General features: G+C 42.2%; 1 protein-coding gene across 1 annotated transcript in view; it reads right to left on the reverse strand.

Moving 5' to 3' along the window:
- The window catches only part of ATP7B (ATPase copper transporting beta), a 46,891-nt gene that overhangs the window by 25,534 nt on the left and 5,563 nt on the right, over positions 1-15,794 (reverse strand). The gene's annotated exons all lie outside the window — the stretch shown is intronic.

Raw genomic sequence — 15,794 nt, forward strand, 5'->3', positions numbered from 1 at the left:
CAACTCAATTGAAAATGAAATATTTAAAAAAAAAAAAAAAGTGATAAAGGCAATGCTTCTCGCAGAACAGGCAATCAGAGCGCAGACTCTGTCATCAAAGGAAATTACTGTCACCAAGCGATAAGGAAGATTGAGAAGATGAGGGACAAGTCCCATATTGTCAGGCTTCATGGAAAGAACATCAAAATTCATGTCTGTGACTTAAAGCAGCTTTAACTACTAAATATCTAGACGCAAGCTACTGCGACGAATCTATTCGCTCATCTGCGAAGCCGTGAGCTCTCCACCATTCAATAAAGCACCTAATGCTGGTCATTACTGCAGGGAGGGGGTCACCGGATCAGGCTCAGTACCGCAAATCTTGTTCCTACCACTGAGAAGAAAAATCCCTCCTTGGTACCGCAGCGTGGATGAGAAGCATTTAGGACGCTTATTAATGCTAGACTGCATCCAGTTCATTTGATGCAGTATTCAAAATTCATTAACTTGATTTTCTTTCACGCTTAGACAGCTTGGGAATAATGAGGTCTGGGGTCATGACCAAAATGGCAAAAATTTAACACGAGAAATTTGCTTTCAACCTTCTCCGTACTGTATTTATTAGAACAGGAGGAGGAATGAGCAACTTCAACTCTTCAGCATTATGGTGTAGCCCCTCGCTATCCCAACCGTGAGCTCTCCCCCCATGTCCTCTCCCTCTCCGCTTGGCCTCAAGGCTATGCCTCAGGGATTCTGGGGAAGAAGAGTCACGGGAATATTTTAGCCCCGACATCCCCGTTTACCTTTCCCTCCCACAGCCCTGGCAGCGCCCAGGGCACGTACCCCTCTCTTTACACTTTCCTTCCCAGAAGTTACTGAAATCCCCAATGTACATGGAAATGTACAGCCAGCCCCTTCTTTCAAAACAAATATAAACAGTTAATCGGATCTCCTTTCAGAGGTGGTTCCCTGTTTAAGTGCACACAAAGACGACCACATGCTTATTTCCTCCTGTTTGTGCTCTCCCACACCTTAAAGTAATAATATAGTCCTGTATATGGAAAAGAAGCCAGTCTGCACATGAAAACAGTCTCTCATCCACCACATTTCAAACACTGTTGAAACTCAAACTTGCATTTATTGTAATGCCTACCTCAAGAAACATTATTTGAATATTGTCCCTCGTTCCCCAAGGACACTTTGCTCACGGTGGCCAGCTCTTCTTATCACAAACACCCAGTAAAGCGAAAATCCACGTGTGAGTTACAGGTGCTCACCCTGTACGTTTACTTTGGCTGGTACAACAAAGGCATTTGCTTTCTGCATCCTTTGGCAAAACAGAACATGAGAGATGGGCGAAACGAACATCCTCTGCTCTCCTGCTCCCCTTTACTGCGTTTCTGGCAGCCACTTGCAGATGAAAACCAGGAACCATCACAGGCCTTATGTCCTCCACTGCATTCCCTCCACCCCCGCGCTCACCAACCATCTCAGTTTTCCTACATACCCAGTCATATAAAAGCAATTCAAATTAAATGTATAAAAAGATTAAAGGGTATTTCTCATCCTCCAGTCTTTTGAAAAACATAAAAGCAAGGACTGATTCTACGATTTCAATGCATTGTAAGCCACAGAAACATCAAAACTTGGCCGCCACTTTATATTTTGGATAAAAAGCTATCCCAATGTTCAGAAGAATTGGCAAAAATATTTTGTTTGTTATTTGACAAAACCAGATGTTTATGCTCTGTAGGAGAAAAATCATTGCACACAGATTTTTAAATGACAAGGAAAAAATTAGAAAGGGGATGTGAATATATTAAAAAAAAAGGTTTATTTCCCTTAAAAACAAACAAAAAACCAACCAAACAAACAAACAAAAAATCCCCACAAATGCCAAATCATTGAAGAATCTCCCCCCAAAACCCAGAAATGTGCACAGGTTCAAACACAGTATTTACAAAGCCTTTAGTATTGTTTAACAGCTTCAAAAAAAAAGAAAAGGCACAAATACATCTATGTGTGTATTGGCGAGAAGGGATGTTTCTACATGAGATCAGGGGAAAACAGCAGGTTCACGTAAGGACACAAACACGAGGCATGCAGAAATGTGCCCGTAGTTTTCCTCAGGCACACGCAAGAAGAGGGTTTCCTGGTACCAGCTAACACCCACACATAAAATGGCATCTATGAGGCTGTATAGTAATTCAGAGACACCATCTGCAAGAGGATCAGAGAAGCAGTCACCTCCAAATATGCCAAAAAAGGTGCCTGGGATTCCCAGGTGTTGCCCCTCCTGCTTCCTTCTGCCTAGAGAGAAATCCCAGTGAAATAATGAAAATGCATCTGACTCCATATCCGTACAGGAGCATGAAAGAATCAGCCGCAGTTACTATTTTGTCTCTCACACCGAAGGAGACCTGCTTACTTTTAAGGGCAGCCGTACACCAAGTCTGTTTGCTCTACCAGTCTCACGCATATTTTTACAGTGACTATGTAAAAAATATGTAAATAATGAAAACATGAAATTATGACAATTCTTTCCCTCCCTTGTTCTGCACGTAAAAGTTGCAACTCAAAATGCATAGCAGAGCGAGGCTCTAGTCTGAAAGCTAAGAATCCCTACATAAAGCAGTGTTATGAAGCTCATTTAAACAATATAGAAAAAAAAAATAAAAGAAAATTAAGAAAAGACCCATTGACCCAAAGACCCATTGAAAATTAAGAAAAGACCCAGAAACAGCAGTAGCTGGGAAGCTTTAAAGGAAGCACCAGAGCTGGATGGGAAACAATCCCACCTACAGGAGACAGCTCTGAACCAGACCCAAGACAAATAGCGACTGAAACTGTTGATGTGCATGAGTGTGGGATCTGAAGCCCAGCTCCCAGTACGAGGATTTCAGAGCAAACCCGCCATCATGAAGAACAACCCTTGCTGCCCCAGACAGGAGCTGGAGCGCTCATGCCTGCCCTGGGGCAAAGCAGGGCTTGGGGACAGCAGGAAGAGGCAGAGGCTCCTGCTCCCCATCCATACTGCCTCCGGCCAGCAGGAAGGAGATCATCTCACAGGAATATGCCCTGGGGCTGGACTAACTTTTTGGGAAAGCACGGGGGTAGAGCAGGGCAGGGAGACACTGCTGGATTGGGAGCACCAAGTCTTGAGCCCTGGCTGGGCACACAGCTCTTGGTGTTACAGCTCAGCGGCTGGTCTGGGGGGAAAGGTGGTCGTTGTCCATGGCCTGTATGACTGGTGGGGTAAAGCCACTCCATCAAGGGCTGCCCTCAGTGGCCTGGCATCAGGCTGTCCCACTGTCCCCCAAAATGGGCTACTTCTTTTGGGTATTCCTATTCAGAAGTGCAAAGGCCAAGGGTTTAACACAGCAGTGAGGGGATACAGAATAAATCTAAGAAAATAACTGAACTGGGAAAAAACAACCCAAAGAACAAGAAACCACAGCACTGGGCAAGACCCTCCCGTACATCACATGGTGACCGGCATCCTGACGATGCATGCAACCCCATGTCTGTAAATTCAACAAGGTTTATGCCCTCCTGATCTTTGCGCCCTGGCTGCTAGCCGCGCCTGGCTGGGTCCCCATGCTCCTTCCACCCCTGTGCTCCACGTCACCTTGTGGCGTGGCTTGTCACCAGGAAAGCCATCCGTCACCCCCCCACCTCCCCTTCCCAAGAGGTGCAGCCACCGCCAAAACGCCAGTATAAAGCTCCTGGCCTCTGCAGCGCAAGGCTGAGGCCGTGCCAGGCACACCCCGCAGCTCCTCAAGCATCACCCACACCGAGAGCCCACATGGCCACGGCTCCTCTCTGCTGCTCCAGCAAGGCTCTCCCCCCAGGGCTGGCACTGCCCTCCCGCCCTCCTTCGCCTGGCCTGCAGGGATGCTAATTTTCACATCCTGAAATTCAAGCGGCGGACTCCTCACCGCAATGCCAGGCAAGGAAACGGGGCCCGGCCCACTCAGCGCCTTCCCCTCTGCCTCTCCCTGTCTGCTCACCCACGAATGCCGGATCTCACTGAACCTCTCACCCAGTATCTCCAGAGGTTTTGGGCTGCTCTTCTCCCTGTACCCTCGCAGGCTGAAACTGGCTATTGCCCTCTCGCCTTCGAGCACACAACTGCCGAAGAATTATCTTATCTGTGTTGCTGTTTTACCTTTCCTGCTTCATTCTTTCACAACCCGCTGATTCATGGCTTTGGATTCAGGCAGGCAGTAACACACAACTGAAAAGCCACATGCTATTAATTAAACGCTTCAGATGCCTTCCCAGTTGTTATAGGCAGCCAGTGAACAACAAAATGAAGGCAGAGCAGCCTCAGGAACATCAAAGGTTCCCAGTCTTCAATTTCTGAGTGGGCAGAAATTCAACCCTCATCCTCCTTAACAAATTTCAGTGCAACTTGTCCTTCCATCTTGTTAGCACATATTGTTTAAATGTATTAGATCTTAACTGGTTGTCTTCGTTCCCTCCTCCCCCAAGCTTAGCGAAGATTAGCAAATGTCAGTAGCTACTATTTTCAGTAACTACTTGTAACACAACTCGTTATTTTTCAAACAGTTCCTGAGTCTTAAACGAGGGAAAACCCATCCTCTCCACCTGTAAATCAAGATGCAATGAAAATATTGCTTTCCTTCCAAAAGCAGCCTTTATGGTGCTTTTGTTTTCAAAATACTAAGTTAGTTGTCCTAATGCTTCTGCCAAGGGACTGCTATTCCCCATCTGGCAACAGGTTTCTCCAACAGTACAGACAATGGGGAAAGATTTAGGCAGTTGCAGCCAGTCTTACCGAAATGATACCTACATACACTGTAGTTAACAAACCTTAGAGACCTTAACAGGTACTTTTAAATTAAAGGGAGCTATGTAAACCACACTTGGTTTAGTGGGAGAGGGGAAAGCCTTGTTGCAAACGGATTGTTTCTAATTTAGAATTAAAGCAAAACACTTTGTGATGTTCTTCACGGCTCCAGTACAAGCTACATATATATCCCAGTGAACCGAATACAGAAAAGAGATCCTTTGGTAGAACAAAGTCATTTATGTCATGATTGTTTTCTAGCAAACATTCATAATATAAAAAGCAACTTGAGGCAGAAAAAGCCTTCAGGTATATCTGGTCTGTCCTGGCTGCTATTTCATTCCAGTCTGACACTAATTATTTAAGCCATTCTAAGCATACACAGTTTCAAAGGACACAAAATTTGTTCCTTAAATATTCACAATATCTAAACTACATTACTGTAATTTACATACCACTTAAATAGCAAAAACTCTTTAAAATAATAAACCTCATCATGTTTTTATCAGCATTGATCTTTCTAAGCCTCTTCTCCATAACAGTTAATCCCCAAAAATACCATAGTTATATACAACACTGAATAAAAAAAAAAAAATGTTGCCACAGATGGATTATCAAGAACTTTTGCTAGCATCCACTTAGTAGTTACAAAAAACCTACTTACTTACCTACAATTAGGGCCTTTTAATGTTTCTGCAATTTCTATTACTCCAGAGAATAACCTGGTATGATCTGCTGTCAAACTACTCAAGCAACTGCAGTTTAAAAGGAGAAATACTAATATGTTTCCTTACTAAGAATCACCACTCTATATTATTAGAGGTGGAGCTGAAAAAATGCTCATTAGTTACTACAGCATAACTCATCATTAACATCTGCTTTCAAAGATGACTTTCAGAGGATCTTCAGAGGACTTTGCATTTGTGTACTGCTTGTTATGGGGCAGGCATACATGCTGGGGATTGAGACAATTTAGATAAAGAAGGTTTAACCTCCTTTAATATACAACCCGCATCCAACATGCTTTGTTTTAAATTCTCCAGTTCAGAAACACCTCTTCCCTCCCAACACACAGACCAGCTCACTGACCTGTCTTTCAACTGTATTGACTTCTGGCATTCCCATGGAGTAACTCTGCAAAAGTTTCTCTTCTTTTTGCAAGATACTGCTTGCTTTTACTGGAGATCCTGTGTTGGACTTTTCACCAATAATCAGTAGTTCAGGCACATCATGAGCTGCCTGCCGCTTACAAATAGACACCAGGGTTATGTTTTTGTTGTTTAAAGTAGCTAAGCAGGACAGTTCCCTTTTCATTTTATTGTTCAATTTTCTCTCCATTATCTTTCCAGGCTTTAAATATTGCAACACCAAAGGAAAGCTTTATGAGAGCAGTTATTTGGTGTCTTATCAGCCACACTTCTTTCAGCTACATTTACAACGGCTTGAAGAGTTCTACCCGTCTAATCGACGTGCTCATTAGGCGTTCATCACGAAATCCCAGACGTAACCTGCGATCCTTGTGTACACTGCTCGCTGCGCTCGGCTACCTGCTCTTCCTGCCGATTTAAATGCTTCCCACCAATTGGCATCCCTTGTGCTTACCGAACTGCGTTCAGCACTGCTAATCTCTGCACACGGCGTTGCAGCAAGCTCAGCCAAGGCTGCCTTTCACAAGCTCGTCAAACATGACCTGTGTGCAGCAAGCCAGTGCATAATTAACTCAGCCAGCCAGGCATTAGCTCCTTGTGGCCAAGTGCATAATCACAGCTCCTACAAAGGGCAATGCTATTCCATTTCCTTCTTCTATGAAATTACCAGGGATTTCTTGGATAAAATGTGGTCCCTTCTAACATTCAAAATGTGCCTGTGATTATATTATTAGATAAGGTTCCTAGACCAAAGGTCTTTCACTCATTTAGTGCATGAGAACATTCATTCTTTGTTTCAAGAAGGGAAAAAAAAAGAGTGAGTACAATATTTATACTTTTTAAAAAGTGCATCTTTACCATCAGCAAGCTTTACTAAACAACAAACAAACAAACAGACAAACTTAAACCAGCAATTAGTGCCAGAAAGTAAAGTAAAAAAAAGAAAATATTCCCTTTGGCAAACTCAGTTCCACTTAAATCCTCTGGGCAACTACAGGGACATCTAATTTAGACAGCCATACACGATAGGTACCATCACTAGAAGTGCCTTGAGCCTGGATATACTTCTCTAGGATTGCCTGCAGCAAATACACAGCACTGTGCTAACTAGCTTGGTGAGTGGGATCTCAAGTTCCCTAAGTCCACAGTAGTGCAATCCACTTCTGAAGACACCCGTGAACAGGAACATCTAAAGAATGTCCATGCAGGGAATTTATATAATATAGTTGATGTGTCATCAATTCACACCCTCCCTGGCTATGTAGTGACCTCACTGCACAGGCAAGCCTTAAAATAATTGTTTTACGTTTAATCAGAATCTCTTGGACTTGTTGGAAAAAGTCACCAAATTTACTCCTATGCAGAGGTTAGCACACAGGGTTAAAATCAGCATTTCTATGTCACGTCATGAAAACCTGAGGGAATAGATGACACTCCACCTCTCTGGCACGACAAATTCAAATTCTTTTTACTTCCAAAAGCAGAGGTACATCCCTCACATCCTTGCCACAAAGACAGTGGTCCAGAAAGCCACCATGCAGGACATTAGGCTTGTCTTCGTGTCATAACTTCCCCACAAAGATGAATCCGCCACTCTGCTCACACCATCCAGTTCTTGACTCCAGAGATAAGAACCATCTTTGGAAAAAGAAGGTCTTCTGCCAATGAAGCGAAACTCAAAATACTGTTGTAGCACTATTTTGTTTCATTGTCTTAATATATGAGATTGGTGATAGTATTAAACTTTTAAAAAGGGTTATTTTGAAAACATTTTGAGAAATGGCCCTTCTAAGCACTATTACTACAAAGAGTACAGCATCTGTACAGAGAGTACAGTTTGTTCTGTATTTACCAATGAAACTGATTAAAAACACACCTGAATTAAGATGGAACACTTTTCTGAAAAAGAAAACTGTGTTAAAGGCGAAATCTTTTTAGGAATTACTGATTTTAACTGGTTTTGAAACAAGAAATTGAAAATCACACAATTTGACTTATGTGAAAATATTTCATTATGATGTCTTTAAATACTAACGCTACATCTATACGCTAAAGATACATACATATTTAAAATCTGTGTTTTGTCTTTCTAAAACAAAACAGTTCCCTAATCCCAAATCAAAGATATTCAGAAATTCAGCTGTGCATCCTAATTCTAAATAATGGAAATTTCAAATTCTAGAATGTCTTAGGGAACAGAAATTCCAGTTTCTGGCCATCTCTAAAGTATATACTTGGTCCACTCATATCAGATAGTATATTTGCTATTAAAAATATCCCAAACCCTACCTAGCATGTTTCTACAAGTAACTAGTATTCATGAAATTATCACATGATGAAACATACTGTAAAAACAAGTTGGTTTTTTTTCTTCTTCATTTCAGGTTCACCAGCAAAGCTCAACTTAGGCTGACAGAATAGAGAGATGTTTAGTATCTTCTCTCTGATTCCCTTCACTCATCCTTTTTTTTCCCCAACTTCTGAGCAACTCTAAGGTAAAAATTGTTTGTTTCTAAAAGCAATGGAGACAAGTTCTTACTTAGTGCCCCATAGTCCTTTGCCTTTGGCAGAGTCCTGAATACTGATTTGGAGATAAAGAAAAAACACACAAGGTTGTGCTTTGAACACATTCGGTTTACAAGATATTTACCCACATTAAAAAGAATTATTTGGCTGGAAAAAAAGTTTGCTATAGTTTTCATCAGATGAAAGGGGCATAAGATATATTTCAACCAGTCTAGCTGATTTAAAATACATAGTTTAGCTGCAGGCTCAAGCAGAACTATATGGCAATGGCAAATGAAACCTGCACAGCTGACTGAGTTACGAGCAGCTCTTGGAGAAGAGGTACCATTCACAAAGCAGAAACTGCTGAGCATCTTGTAAAACCAAACGATTTCTATTTACCTTAATACACCAGACTGAAAGCTCAGAGGTCCTGCCCATCCCAACCACTCCACAAGTTTCTTAAGGTTCAGGAAGGGACCTGATGTCGGCACCTCAAGGGTGGCAATGTCTGCCAGGGGAGCGAGGCAGCTGCTTGGAGTTAACCACTGTGATTGCCTGCTGCTGAACTCTGACAGGCTCCTACTTTTCTAGCATTTTAGTGAAGGCTGAAATAAGAAAGGCAATGTTGCCTGTCTCATCTGATAACATGCCATGGTTCAAGGCTAGATTTTGCATAGCTTAGGAGTTTCGCCATGAAGAGTTACTCAGGTTTGGTAGCGTGAGGTTTAGATGGCAAAAGGAAAATACGCCTGCTGCCTTTGCAGCTCTTGGCAAAAGGAAAATACGCCTGCTGCCTTTGCAGCTCTCTGCTAGTGTTGGGCAGACGTGTTTGCATTTTCATGTCAGAAAATGCAGAACGTCCCAAGAAAATGAAATCCTTTTGACTTAAAGCCTCAAGAGCAAGAGCTGATAAAATATGAGTTTTCCCCTTTACATTACCTGTTACTATCAAAGAATACAATAAACACACAAGAACTATGTGTCTTCAGGTAAATTATGGTTCCTGGGTGCATTCATCCCTGGCTTTATAGGATGATCTGGCCTGCGTCTAATCCCTCTGGCTCCTTGCCCAAAGAAAGCATCTTAAAATAGTCTTAACAATGCCTTGAAAGATGAGAAGCTTGGGTTCAAGGAAAAAAATGTGAGCCTGGAGGTAAGGGGGTCATATTGCCTTAATCTGACAGACAGACAAGATGAACCGGTTCAGATACGTGCACATCACATCAGTGCAAAGAGGGATGTATTAGTACTAATACATCAATCTAGAAATCCAGTCTGCCTTTGAATGTTAATTGTTTTCCTACTCTCCTCTGACATCATTTTAAACCACTGAAATACAATCCAACCTGAGGCATACAAACAATGATATAAGGCTAAAACCCAAGCAATTTCACATTTGACAGTATTTTGAGTTCTTTTTAATTTGTCTTCAGGATGCAGTCAGCTAAAATTTTTGACTCTTTTCCCCATCATAAAAGAGTTAGACTTACTTTGGTTTTTACACATATAATGCAACTGCAGGAACTGGAGCTTTAAGAAAAAAAAAGGGAAAAAAGCAAAGTATTGCAAAGCTCCTAGTAACATCACAAACAGTTCTGGTAACTTACAGTTATCAACAAGTTGCTAGCTTGGGGGGGAACCCGTGAAACACCCAGCCCTTGGTGAAACAACTGTTTCTCCTCTGTCAGTGTTCTCTTTAAGCCAAAAGAGAAGTAGTTAGTAAAGGTATGCACTTTTTCTTCAAGCAAATCCCTGCACTTCTCATTTTTCAGTCCTACCTAGCAATACAAGCCTCACATTTCCCCCATGAAAGTCAATCAGTTGCAGCTGAAAGCTCAGTGGAAGCTTGGTCATATTCATGGTACGTAACTATGTCCTTGACTTCTCCAAACTAACTGACATACTTATTACAGAAAATTAAAAAAAAGGTCATACCTTTTTAGCATTGAAGAGGCAACAAAACTCTGTGTTTACCTACATTTGCTCCTAGTTTTGAGCCATGAAATCAGAAAGATAACTCTTGGGCTACAGTCCTAAGAAAACTAACAGCCATTAGATATACAAGCATTTCCATAGCATGAATGGTATACTTATTTCTTTCAACAGATGAAGAAGCATGATCATAAGTAATATTATTTCTTACACTATAAGAAAAAAGGAAACCATATATAAGTCTGAAATATAAGGAATCAAATTCCTACCTGCCATGAATAAAATTGCTTAAGAGTTGATGGCCTCATTTCAAATCAAATCAGCCCAGACTTTGGCTTCAATTTTTCAGGAAACAGACTCAGTCTTCTCTAAATATTTAAAAAAGGTTTGTTTGCTCTAAACCAGCAAAACTCAACGGAGTATCTCTTTTGTAACAGGACTCCAAAACATGTACTAATTTTTTTCATTCCACGTCTTCTAACACAATTGCAAATTGTGTGGACTTGGTACTTTGTCTGCTTTTAGCAGTGTTGATTTCATTATGATAATTTCTGTTATCTGCAGGAATTTGTTTTCAAGTGCCTGAAAACTACCAGGCTGATCATATTACCACAGGAAAAGGCACACCTTTTGGGTCAGGGTTTAAGTGCAAAGAACAATTGCAATCTGCATGAATTAATTCGAGTCCAGATTTCCGTTAATGTTCATTCACCTAGCAGGTGAAGAAGGCTGGCAGAACTCGTCAGGCAGTGCCACAACGAAACCAGCACTTTCACTTCTGCATTTCCTTAATTTTCTGACGTTGTCCATGATTTGCTCTTGCTCAGAGCTGGTTTTGGCTTGTGAAGTTTGAGCAAAAGCTTTTTTGAATTCCATACAGAGAAAAAGGACCCACATTTTATCCATCTTAACTGCAATATTTCAAATATAACTTGAGAATGAGTAATATTACAAAAGTAACTATTTTTAAAGGCTAATTTGAGAAGACAGAAAAACCTATTACTTGTGAACTATATCAGTCACTGCTAACGGTCATAGCTTTTGTCACCTACATTTGCTATCCACTTTTAGAAATAAGACTCAAGTTCTTAATTCCAGTTTTATTTTGTAAATTCATCAGTATTTGTTATGGCGTTTTACAAGTATCTTTTACTCTTGTTTTGAATAAATAAAGTGGTAAGTCTCTGAATTGTGATTTAAGTAAATGGGAAAGCTGATTTTTTTTTTCCAAAGTAAGCAGCCATTTACCCTGTAGCAGGCAAACTAATAGCAGACCCTGAGATGCTCTGCCAAATCTGGAATTAAATTTTCCCCTATACAGATCAGGAATGTAAGCCTTAAGTGACCTCCATGTATAACAGATATCCTCTAAACTGTCCCCAACTGTAGCATCCTCACCATTTAGATTTACTATTAGTTTCTTGCCAGCACTTGTTTCAAATCATTCTTGTAGTCATGTTTGACACCCAGAGACAGAGATTTCACTTTGATGAGATACCAGACACTATGTAAATAACATAAAGCACATCATATTTGTAAAGCATGCAAAAAAAGAAAAATGACCAAACAAAAAGAAACGTAACACTGATTTAAGCCTGTATTTCTGGTTCTATGGCCAGTGTTTAATCCCAAGTCAAACAGCTCCAGCATCTTGTTTTTGCATTACAGATGCCATGTCTAAAATATAAACATACTGCCTTTGTTAGGACAGGCTAGATACGTAAAGGCAAGCCCAAATTCAGTTTCTGTTAACAGTTGTTTCTAGCTGTCTTACCCTGGCAGAAACTACCTCTATACAGAAAGAGAGGAGTTTCCAGCAATTCCCAAATCCCTAAAAAAGCTTGAAATCAGCACTCCTCACCACAGCACCTGGGCTCCTCTAACATACAGTCCTGAGCAAAGTCCTATCTGCTTTCTTGGTGTTCCAGGCAAAACTCTGCCTGGGAAGAAGGGTTTCCACTTTCTACATCATCCGTTTGGTTCTTTTACTCCTTTTTTCCCTCCTCTCCCTGTGGACTGGTTGCAGTTACTGGGTAGAAAAAGGCATGAGGGTGTTAGGGCCCTCCCTGTGATCTCACCCTTGCAGAGAGGGTAATCTCTTAGGTGACCCTATGGCCACAGAAACTCAGACACAGCCCGGCCAGGCTGACACAAGGGCCCTTTTCACCTGTCCTCCAGTACTTGCCCTTTTGGACTCTGCCACATGCTGCCAAGACAAGGCTACTGCCCTCCCATGAGCAAACAAGCTGGGGCACTGCTCACACGCCACTGACCTTGGCATCACCGTACTCATGGTGGGACAGAAGGGATAGGAGGGGCAGCACCAGGGGCCTCCCTAACTACACTGCTGCCCTTAGGCAGGTTTTTCTTCCCGATTTGGAGATGGATGAAGATCTGCCAGCTCTCTGGCTGACTCCCTCTGCCACAGCAGGCAAGAAGCAAGGAGGGAAACCTCTGATGAGAACACTACAGGCACACGGGGTAAAGGCTTTGCTGTTCCCAGTTGTCAGAGATCCAAATTGTAATGTATGTGAGCTGCTGTTTAGCTAACTTATTTTTCTACAAAAATCCTGTTAATTAGTTGCTTTTCAGAGACAGGAACTATTACAGCACTGCCCTGTCCAGGTCTAATATCTCGCATGAACTTACAGTCAACTCTCAGGCAAGAGCCACAGGCAGGGAAGTGCCAGTTTCTATCAGTGGACAAAACATACTTCCAAGTGACCATGAAAAAACGTGGAGCTTGCCTGGATAGAGCCATACTGATTCACTGCAGAGGCTTACAGAAACTAAGTGAAGAAATAAAAAACTAAGCGGAGAAATAAAAAAGATGAAAACGTATTTGAGGTAATTTTTTTCTGCTGGAATACCTGATAATAATTGCCTATTACATCAAATAATACCAGCAGCCTACAACAAGTAGTGGGGAAGAACTCAGGTGGAAATGTCAGAACCAAAGCGACAGTCAGGGATGAAAGTATCAACACAAGAAACTGCTACAAATTTTATGCAATCTCTTCCATACAAACAGATGCTTCGAAAAACATCCAAGGGAAATGGCAATAGAGGGTAAACCTCTTTCTGTTTACAAGTATTTTAACACCAGGATTGAGGTTCAACACGGCCAAGTGCAAGGTCTTGCACCTGGGTCAGGGCAACCCCCGGTATCAATACAGGCTGCGGAAAGAAGGGATTGAGAGCAGCCCTGCTGAGAAAGACTTGGGGGTACTGGTGGACGAAAAGCTGGACATGAGCCAGCAATGTGCGCTTGCAGCCCAGAAGGCCAACCATATCCTGGGCTGCATCAAAAGAAGCGTGGCCAGCAGGTCGAGGGAGGTGATTCTGCCCCTCTACTCTGCTCTGGTGAGACCCCACCTGGAGTACTGCGTCCAGCTCTGGGGTCCTCAGCACAAGACAGACATGGACCTGTTGGAGCAGGTCCCGAGGAGGGCCACGAAAATGATCAGGGGGATGGAACACCTCTCCTATGAAGAAAGGCTGAGAGAGTTGGGGTTATTCAGCCTGGAGAAGAGAAGGCTTTGGGGAGACCTTATTGCAGCCTATCAGTACTTAAAGGGGGGTTATAGGAAAGATGGCGGCAAACTTTTTAGCAGGGCCTAATGCAACAGGACAAGGAGGAATGGTTTTAAACTAAAAAAGGGTGGATTTAGACTAGATCTAAGGAAGAAATTTTTTACAATGAGGGTGGTGAAACACTGGCACAGGTTGCCTAGAAAGGTGGTAGATGCCCCATCCCTGGAAACATTCAAGGTCAGGTTGGATGGGGCTCTGAGCAACCTGATCTAGTTGAAGATGTCCCTGCTCATTGCAGGAGGGTTGGACTAGATGACCTTTAAAGGTCCCTTCCAATTCAAACTATTTTATGATTCTATGATTCTATGAAATATGCAGTTAAAATCCTGCTTTCAAACGCAGACAGGTTTTCTCAAGTTGTTTTCTGTGGCATGCATACTGGCTCATCACGTCTCAAACTCACTGTAAAAATAGTGTTTGTTTATTGCATGAGCACACAGAAGAAACTGGAGACATTTAACTCCTAAAGAAAGAGTTCCTGGGAGCCTGCAGTTGTGAGAAAAGGAAAATACAAAAAAGCTTTCTGACAGTGAAATGGAGGTTTTTTTCAGCTCTCAGCAATCCCGTCTGAGTTCACCTCAGTCTGTTCTCCAGACAAAGAATGTTTCTTCCAAGGACACATTTAGTCAAAACCAATGCATTCTGCAGCTCAGAATAATATAAAAGAAGGTAACCGTCCTGAGAGTTGCTGAGCAACCTTCTGAGATTTATTAACTGCCCTTAATTCCTGGGAAGCAGAGATGTTAAGCCATGGAAATTCAGGCTCAGTTCATTTATCATTCCCTCCTGGTACCTCTGCTTGTTGAAAGAAAAGGTAGTGCAGCAGGGAACTACTTTTAAGCAGCCCTAGTTCACCCCCCAGAAGAGAATCTTTGATTGAATCTACCCCATGGGAAAATCACCCATGCTTTCTTCATCCCCAGAATAGAAATAAGTCAGAGGAGGTGACGAGGCACAGTGTCTGCATCTCTCATGCCTGGACTAGCCAAACAGTCTCCTCCAATAATTGTAACTCCCTTCTGTCCTGCTCCGCAGCCAGTTTCTGGCTCCTTTTTCTTTCTTGATCAGTGCCAAGGAGCCAGACGTGAGCACAGAATGCAAATCCTGCCTCGTCCTGGCTTCATGTGAAACAATTTGGATTTTCACCCAAATAGCACTCCCTTGCTTCCTGAAACAGGCAAAGAGAAGCACACACAAACACATATGCACAAATGCACCTTGAACAAGTTAGTGTAGGGTGTTTCTTTTTCAATGTGTGAACCCTTTAAAGTTTGATGATGGAGGTGCCTAACTCAGTAAAAATTTCACACTGTGAAGTTTTGCAGCTTTCTGAGCAGTTTCATAGCTGATTTAAACAGATGTTTGGGTACGACTGTGAAAGATGTGGTCCTTCATGATCTCCTTCATGTCCTGATAAGGTGCAGATGGCCACAGAAACATTAGTATCTGCATAAGGCAGAAAGAAAAGCTAGAAAGGTTTGGGTCTGCTATCACAGACACTCAAAAATAGTCCCCAGCCCCTCGAGAATACCAAATTTCCAGCTGAAAAAGCTGGGACTTAAGGTGAGTTTACATGTTTTTTTGCAAGCTGTTATGTTATCAGTAGGGCTACATCATTTGCCATCTCATTTCTGCCTGTGCTCTGAGTTGCTTGAATACATTTCCTTCACCCACTCTAAAAAATTGCAGACATTTTGATTTTTCCTGCTGATGACTGTTTAGGAGAACTGACAGAAGAGTCCATGGGAGGTTAAAACACTGGCACAATGTACAGGATTAAACTCCAACAGTGGAACTGATTTATTTTCCAACATGGTCCT

Source organism: Calonectris borealis, chromosome 1 (genome assembly GCF_964195595.1).
Source record: "Calonectris borealis chromosome 1, bCalBor7.hap1.2, whole genome shotgun sequence".
Taxonomy (NCBI): domain Eukaryota; kingdom Metazoa; phylum Chordata; class Aves; order Procellariiformes; family Procellariidae; genus Calonectris; species Calonectris borealis.